General features: G+C 44.8%; 2 non-coding genes across 2 annotated transcripts; both read left to right on the top strand.

Annotated features, from left to right (window-relative positions):
• Positions 1–4,256: 4,256 nt before the first annotated feature.
• TRNAA-GGC (transfer RNA alanine (anticodon GGC)) lies at positions 4,257–4,332 on the top strand. The gene has a single exon. It is a non-coding gene; the product is annotated as a tRNA-Ala (tRNA).
• Positions 4,333–4,713: 381 nt separating this feature from the next.
• On the top strand, positions 4,714–4,789 carry TRNAA-GGC (transfer RNA alanine (anticodon GGC)). The gene has a single exon. It is a non-coding gene; the product is annotated as a tRNA-Ala (tRNA).
• The last annotated feature ends 4,246 nt before the right edge of the window (positions 4,790–9,035 follow it).

The raw sequence follows: 9,035 nt of genomic DNA, 5'->3' as shown, positions 1-9,035 counted from the left end.
TCTCTCCCCCCTTCCATCCGCAATAACCCTCCGGAGCAGCAAACTCTCCCTCCGCCGCGCCCTTTCACTTTCCTCTCCTTCCCACCCCCGCCCCCCAACCCTTCTCCCTCCCTCCCACCTCACCCTCTTCCCCTCCCTTCTCATCTTCATCCTGCTATCAGCTCCCCTTAATTCGATTCCTTGACTGAGGGAAAACACAGCCCAGTGAAAGGGGGGGTCCCCAACCGTGGCCGCGCCCCCCTCGCTTCCTTCTTCCCCTCCCCTTCCATGCGGAGACGGATGGTTGAAGAATTTAACTGGACGTGTTTTCTCTCTGCATTAAACCGACATTTTCGTCGCGTTTGTTTCGAGGTGGTGCGGCCCAAATTATGTTTAGCTCGTTGAGGTTGGATGTTTTGGCAGCACTCTGATTTCGAACGTGAAGGGAAATCAGCACCCCTCGCTTTTACTCAGCAAAATAATTTTTTCTGCAATTTTACGAAAGATTCAGACTCAAATTTGTCAATGGAGGAGATTTCCCATCCGTGGGGGAGTTTTAATTCAAAGGAAAATGTCGGTGGGCTTGAGTGGGAACTCCCAGCTTTTACTCTCGCTGCATTTATAACTGCTTTTTGTCAATTCTCCCTTAGATTTGTCTGTTCTGTTACAAAGTTGGTATAAAAGGTTTCTGGAAGAGTTTTGGAAAAAAGGATTTATTTCTGATATTGCTCGTTCAATACCTCAAAATTCATCCAAGTACATCCCTTGAGCGTCGACACACTTCTGCCCTTGCGGCTTTTTACAGTCCCTGGTGGGCGGGTAGTCCGTAAGGGTACGCGGCCAAGGTTTCCTGGTGATACTTAAGAGTCACAAGGTGGTGGTGTCCATTGAGGAAGGGAGCTTTTCACTTATATAGGTATAGGAAGTTGTCTGCTGGTGCTGGGTCGGGACTGTAAGGGGGTTGGGGAATCGTCGCGATGGCGTTGCAGAAGATCTGTGCAAGCGGACCCAATCGCCTCTGCTCCTTTGATCTTCCGTCCAAAGACCTTCGGGTGGACGAGTTTAGCGCAGATATTTCGCATCGCCAAATTTCCTGTGATGTGCACTGTCCCCATATTATCAATGGCGATACATGATCTGCTATCATGGGCACACTTTACCGTCGGTCTTAATTCAGCACCAGACGCACTGCACGTTCCGCCGTCGGTTCTTGACGTCGTCGGCCGTCGGCTGTGCGGGGCTCGTCCTTCACACCCTCTCGACCGTCTTTGAAGAGCTTGTGCCGCTTAGAAACTGCAGTTTATGACATGCTTTCATTCTTGAACACTTGGTGGCAAATTGTTCCCCAACGTCTCCGTACTCAATTTCCCCGGTCTAACACAACATTTGATGGCGTACCGCTGTTCAATCGTTCGCTGTATTTTGTGCGTGCCCCGAGTAACTCAACAGGGGTCCACTAAAAACACGATCTAGTCCGAACGAAAGCTTGAAGGCGATTGTCGCTTGCCACATGTTGAAGGTCAGACCAGACATGGCCGAGCCTGCCCTGGGAGAGCGCGCTGCGATATGCAGTCACGTCAGGAGAAAATTGTTCCTGATACTTTTTTGCAAACTTGTATGTACTTCATGATAATTAAATAATATTTTGCCTCGCTTGAATTTTAAATAACGGCTCTAAAGTACTTTCAATATGTTTGTATGCAATATCTTCCGGGATGCGGTGACGAGCTTTTGGATAGCACTTTGAGTGAGTACGGCGTCCGTCAGATGGGACGTTAAATTGTGTGACCCCTTGACGCCTTTCGTTTGGAGTATGCTAATGCCAACGCCGGGTCTCTCTCCACCCCTCCTCCTTTCCAAACCATCCCTAATGGCGCAAATGACCTTTGCTGTTTGTCGCCTCCCATAATAAGTACAACTAATATGCATGCATACATTGGCCTACTGAATATGTTGCCTCAAATCTCCTTCGTTACAATTTCCGCGGCGCTTCGTCCATTTTTGCTTTTTCCCCTGGTGCCACACTACGCACGTTTCTCTTATTTTCCCTTCATGAAATTAAGCCATCTATCTGCCTTGATGATTTTTCATCGTTTGCCTTTCATTTTTTCCCCAGGTTCCCTGAGACTTGCCCGGGAATCGAACCTGGGACCCTCCGGTCAGTAGTCCAACGGTCTACTCCTGGACTACCGCGACCCTGGTACGTATATATAAATATATAAACGGCTACCAATTAAAATTGATGGCACACTGCCTAATTTTATCCATGGCAAATTCTAAGTGATATTGTTTGGGTTTCCACACTTTCCCGCGTATCAAAGCTAATTAAGTTAAGTCCTTGGCCGGCAAACAAAAATCACCGTGGCCTATACTTTGCCGCTTTCATTTAGAAGCGGTTTACATTCCATCTCACTCCAGAGCACAAACCTAGATCCACGTCTATTTACAAGCCAGTGCGGTGCACTAATCTCTCTCCAGCGTGTATATTACGCCGCCCGTACACGTGCGTCGCACTCATTTTCCGTCATCACCAAGTTCGCCACTCTTCTTCCGCCATGGTGTTCATACATTCATTTCCATTTCCCGCAGTTGCTTTTCCCTGGCTGATTCCCAAGGGCCCCACCCCCCTCCCAAAAGGGGGAGAAGGGGGCGTCCCGATGGACTCTCGCCCCCGGCAGCCTTCGTCCCGCCCCACGAGTCAACCACTCCACTCCTCCATTTCCTCCTTGCCTCGCAGTCCTTCCTCCCGAGGACCCTTCCACCCATACCAAATAGTACCCTTCCTCTGTCTACACCCCTTCCCACCCTTTTCTACCACCCAATGGCGCCCCCATCTTGTTTGCACTCGAATGCGAGCCCCCATCTGCCCCTATCATCGCCCATCGCACCTGCCCGGCTGCCTACTTGGAACCCCACCTTCTTATTCCGCATTCATTTTAAACGGGACTCTCTCTTTCGAAATTCTGGACCGGCGTGCGCAAGCAGGTCACTGGTATGGCGCCCATCTAGCCAACGGGCGCCCGAGCTTCACGGATCGCCTTTGTGCTCCATTGCGCAGGCTAGGGTGAATTTCGTGCGCGTCACAATGTCTCCTTCAGCCTTGTGGTTCCGTCGGGATTCGAAGGGAGGGAGGGCGCTGGTCATGTCACCTATTATAAGGGTTGCACATGAAGAGATAAGCCGCCACTCGTACCGCGGGGTGGTAATGATTTAAACTGAGGGAACGTGAGCTCATTAAATTCTTCACTTCATATGAACGCGTATAACCGGCACAGGGCACAGTTGCTTTCAACCTACGAATCGTCTTCCCAGCTGCCAATGCAAATCATAACATACGCTTGTATATTCTCTATAAGAACACGACAGTTTAATTATTGCTACTCCTTTAAGTGAATTAATTGAAATCTGCACTCTCAACCAATCATTTGCTGCCATCTGGGCTTGTTTAAAAACAATTTTTTAGGACAGGTTTTTTCGACCAAAAAAAATTTCGGTAAAGTATATCCTAATTGGTCCTAGCCTTTTCTGCAGGGTGAATTTTTTACATGTTTTAATTATTACATTAATATTACTAGCGCTTACTAGGTATCCTCTTGGCGGCATTGAAAGCCAAAAAACCGCATAAAAAATTAATCAATCTCCAATTGTTGTATTTTTAAGATAAATTGATAAATTTAAAAGAAAAATTTCACGACATCAGTCTGCCAAAGAATCGGGGCACAAGGTTACCTGTAAGACTCACAGATCTCAATGAATTTACGTTTTCTCGATAGCTCAAGTGGGAAAGTATCCGCTCGGCATATGGAAAGATTCGGTGTTCAAGATTCGGTCCAGAAAATATTTTTGTTCTTATGTTCGATTCCACCTTCCCCGCCTCTCCTGAATTCGTCCTTTATGTGTTTTCCTATCCCTTTTCCTCATGTCTATTTCCATGTGAATGAATATACATTTAAATATATATATATATATATATATATATATATATATATATATATATATATATATATACATTCAAACACGAAATCCCGCCAAACGGCGAATAAATACTCATATATACAGAAACAGATATAAGGAAAAGGGATAGGAACACATATAAAGGACGAACACAATAGAGGTGGGGAAGGCGGAATCGAACGGATCACAAGAGTAAAAATATTTCCTCAACCGGGAATCGAACACCGGATCTTTCCACTTGCCGGGCGGATGCTCTTAACCACTTGAGCTCTCAGAGATCCAGAGCTCTCTCTTGAGCTCTGGATCTCAGGGTAAATTGACTATCCTCGATAGCTCAAGTGGTTAAGAGCATCCGCCCGGCAAGTGGAAAGATCCGGTGTTCGATTCCCGGTTGAGGAAATATTTTTACTCTTGTGATCCGTTCGATTCCGCCTTCCCCACCTCTATTGTGTTCGTCCTTTATATGTGTTCCTATCCCTTTTCCTTATATCTGTTTCTGTATATATGAGTATTTATTCGCCGTTTGGCGGGATTTCGTGTTTGAATGTGTATTTGGCCAATGTGGCTCATCTCTTTCTTCTGGCTATGCGTGCCACGAAACGCACTGTTCCTATCCTGTATGATGTTGTATGAATTCTAACCCACTGTCCTTTCCTTTCCTTGTGTATTGTCTATTTCTCCTTTGGTGGGTGAAACAGCCCCCTGACGCCATCTCTTGGCTGAAAGAATCGGGGCGCTTGGCGACATATAAGACCCACGGATCTCAGGGTAAATTGACTATCCTCGATAGCTCAAGTGGTTAAGAGCATCCGCCCGGCAAGTGGAAAGATCCGGTGTTCGATTCCCGGTTGAGGAAATATTTTTACTCTTGTGATCCGTTCGATTCCGCCTTCCCCACCTCTATTGTGTTCGTCCTTTATATGTGTTCCTATCCCTTTTCCTTATATCTGTTTCTGTATATATATATATATATATATATATATATATATATATATATGTGTATATATATAGTCATGTATATATAATTATATATTCATATACACATATATTTCCCCTCCCCGGACTTCAACCTGGACGTAGTGGATGGGCTTGTGCGTTCCGATGACCCCTAGAGCTGTGCTGGCGGGAGCAATAAAAATTGATCCTGGTAGGGTCACCCATGCCAGATAGGTCGAAGGTTAAAAGCCAGACGAAAGGTAGTCCACGCAGCGTCTGTTCCTCAGTGAGGCGGCTGCAATGGCGTCTGACCCCAGTGGGGCGGCCAGTAAGTGATGGTGTCACGTTAAAAACACTATTGAGGAAGGAAACGAGAAACCACCTCAATTATCATTCCCAAGAAAAATATGATGGACAATAAAGTGATTTTGAGTCCTGGCATCTACAAAGCTCGGCCCAATCGGCCGTGCGTCGTGCCCGGCAGCGGGGGAGGCAAGGCTTCCGCGGTCGTCATCCCACGAAACCCTTGCAAAGGAAAACTGACCGCAGAAGGACCGAAGACCCAGAAGAAGAACACATTACTTAGAATAGGAACGTGGAATGTTAGGACAATGATGAGGACAGAGAAATTGGAGAATGTTAAGCGAGAGATGGAAAGAGGAATGAAAGATATTGTACGTCTATGCAAAGGTGAGATGGAAGGATAGCAGGGGTTACTGGAGTGATAATTATAGCGCGTAAACATGGCGCGTAAATCTTTTAACTCTCGCGATAAAATTATATCATTTGAAAGAGGTTTTAAAATTTTGGCTCACTTCCAGAGATTTCACAGAGTGCAATGATCACTAAACAACTTGTACGTTGACCTCTATCCTACATTCATTCAAAAAGGTAAAGACTACATCATGTGAAGACTACAGGACGATAGGTTTGAGATCCCACGCAGCTAAAGTTATTCTCAGGATGATAAACAAAAGAATAGAGAGTATGGCAAATGATTACTTAGGGGAAGATCAGTTTGGATTTAGGAAGGGAAGAGATACGCGTGATGCCATTGCAGTAATGAGATTATTAATCAAGAGGAATATTGAATACAGACAGGAGGAAATTGCCTGTTTCGTAGATGTCGGGAAATCTTTTAATAGAGTGAACTGGGAAAAACTAATGAGTATATTGCAGAAAATAGGAATAGATTGGAGAGAAAGGAGGCTAATCCGCAACCTGTACATGTCTCAGACTGCTCAGGTGCGGGTGGGAAACGGGGAGTCAGGATGGGCAGTGTTCGGAAGAGGTGTAAGTCAGGGTTGCCCATTATCACCGTTGCTGTTCAACCTGTATGAAGAGGAAATGATTAAAGAGGCATGGGAAGAACTGTAGGTAGGAATGAAAGCTGGCGGGGAATTCGTAAAATCAGATAGATTTGCTGATGGTCAGGCTTTAGTTTGTCAATCAGCCAAGGGGTTGCAAGCATTGCTGAGTGAATTGGAAATTCAGTGCGACATGTATGGGATGAGAATCAATATTAATAAAACAAAGGTTATGCGATATTCTAGAAAGAAAAACCCTAAGCTAAACATAAAAATAGGAGGGCAAAAACTACATTTGGTAGAACAGTTTACGTATCTCGGTAGTGTTTTGGACGAACACGGTCAAAGTAGTAGGGATGAAAGGAGATGAATTGCGCTAGGCATAGAGGCTTTCAAAAAGGGGAGGGAGTTGATGACAGGGACGTTAATATATATTATAATATATATATATATATATATATATTGGGTCGCATTCCCTTCCTTTTAGAGACTCTTTGGGGGTAGAGTGTTTCGTGGTGCATTTTCATGTGGTGTTTCAAAATCATGCTTGTTGTGTCCTGGTTTCCGTGTTGTAGGATGGCTTTCGTGCTGCATCATGGGGTGCAGTTTTTTAGTTGTTTTGCGGTATATGTGTTTGCATGAGTATTGGATGAAGGGATTTTTGCATGAGTGTGTGCGCTGCTGTGGGTGTAATTTTCCGTGTTTTTTTTTGCATGTGGTATTTTTTCTTTTTTACGGTTGGTGACCTAACACCCCCCGCCACACGCCCTTGCGGCAGCTTGCGGGGTATTATGTAGATGTAGATGTAGATGTATATATATTCGTACACACACATTTAAAGATACATACATACGATCAGTTAGAGGACATGATCGCGTGTGTTCCTGCAGGGAAACATTTGATAGTGATGGGGGATTGGAATGCGACGGTAGGCGAAGGAAGAGATGGTGATGAGGTGGGCGACTACGGTTTAGGCACGAGGAATGACCGCGGGGAGAAAGCAGTTGAGTTCTGCAGGAGACAGGGGTTAGTCATCACCAACACTTGGTTTAGACACCACAAAAGACGCAGGTATACATGGAAAATGCCAGGTGACTCAGGAAGATATCAGCTAGAATATATCCTGGTTAGACACAGGTTTAGGAACAGTGTGATAAATTCGCACAGCTTCCCGGGAGCGGATGCGGACTCAGACCACAATTTAGTTGTTATGAAATGTAGCGTACGTTTCAAAAAGATAAGGCAGGGGCGGCGAGTTAGAAAATGGAATGTAGAAGCATTAAATGGGTTGAAAAGGAAGGAATACAAACAGGCGGTAGAGAAAATCATGGAGGATGGTAAAGAGCTAAGTACTATCGAAGAAAAATGGGAAATGATCAAAAAAGGGTTGTCTAAAGCCGCAAAAGACACTATTGGAACCGTTAACGCTAAAAGGACTAGGAAACCATGGATCACGGATGAGATGATTACAAAGATGGATGAGCGGCGAAAATGGAAGAATATAAATACAGAATTAGGCAAAATGAAGTACAAAGAATTGAACAATAAATTGAGGCGGGCAACAAATAAAGCAAAGGAAGCATGGTGGAAGACGCAGTGCGAGGATATGGAAAGTCTGCAGAGGAAGGGGGAAATCGGTGCTCTTTACAGCATAGTTAAATCGTTATCGGGAAGTAAGAAAGGAAGAGCTATGCTAATAGTTAGAGATAAGGCGGGTAAGGTAATAGTTGACGCAGGAAAGATCCAAGAGAGATGGAAGGAGTATATAGAAGAACTGTATAGTAAAGAACTCAGACCAACACAGTTAGACATTGAAAAAGAAAATGACGTAGAGGAAGACAGCTTAGGTCCAGGCATACTAGACAATGAGATAGAAAGGGCATTAAGGGAGATGAAACTAAATAAGGCCGTGGGGGTAGATAACATTCCCGTGGAACTTTTAAAATGCTTAGGAAAATGTGGGAGGAAGAGGCTATATGGGCTGATCCGTAGCATTTATGAGGAGGGAATCTGGCCGGAAGACTTTGTGAGAGCAGTTTTAGTTCCGATTCCGAAAAAGGTAAAGGCCACGTCATGTGAGGACTATAGGACAATTAGTTTGATATCCCACGCAGCTAAAGTTGTTCTCACGATCATAAACAAAAGGATAGAGAATAGGGCCAATGATTACTTAGGGGATGACCAGTTAGGGTTTAGGAAGGGGAGAGGTACGCGTGATGCCATTGCAGTAATGAGATTATTAATCGAGAGGAATATAGAATACAACCAGGATGTATTTGCCTGCTTCGTAGATTTCGAAAAAGCGTTTGATAGAGTGAATTGGGAAAAAATAATGAGTATATTGCAGAAAATAGGAATAGATTGGAGGGAAAGGAGGCTAATCCGCAACCTGTACATGTCTCAGACTGCTCAGGTGCGGGTGGGAAACGGGGAGTCAGGATGGGCAGTGTGAGGAAGGGGTGTAAGGCAGGGTTGCCCATTATCACCGTTGCTGTTCAACCTGTATGCAGAGGAAATGATCAAAGAGGCATGGGAAGAACTAGAGGTAGGAATGAAAGTGGGCGGGGAATTCGTAAAATCAGTTAGGTTTGCTGATGACCAAGCTTTAGTTTGTCAGTCAGCCAAGGGGCTGCAAGCATTGCTGAGTGAATTGGAAATTCAGTGCGACAGGTATGGGATGAGAATCAACATTAATAAAACAAAGGTTATGCGATTTTCTAGAAAGAAAAAGGCCAAGCTTAACATTAAAATAGGAGGGCAAAAACTAGAGCAGGTAGAACAGTTTACGTATCTCGGTAGTGTTTTGGACCAACACGGTCAAAGTAGTAGGGACGTAAGGAGAAGATTTGCGCTAGGCAA

This window comes from Hetaerina americana, unplaced genomic scaffold (genome assembly GCF_022747635.1).
Source record: "Hetaerina americana unplaced genomic scaffold, ioHetAmer1.1.p SCAF_41, whole genome shotgun sequence".
Taxonomy (NCBI): domain Eukaryota; kingdom Metazoa; phylum Arthropoda; class Insecta; order Odonata; family Calopterygidae; genus Hetaerina; species Hetaerina americana.
This window is presented reverse-complemented; position numbering and strand designations above follow the sequence as displayed.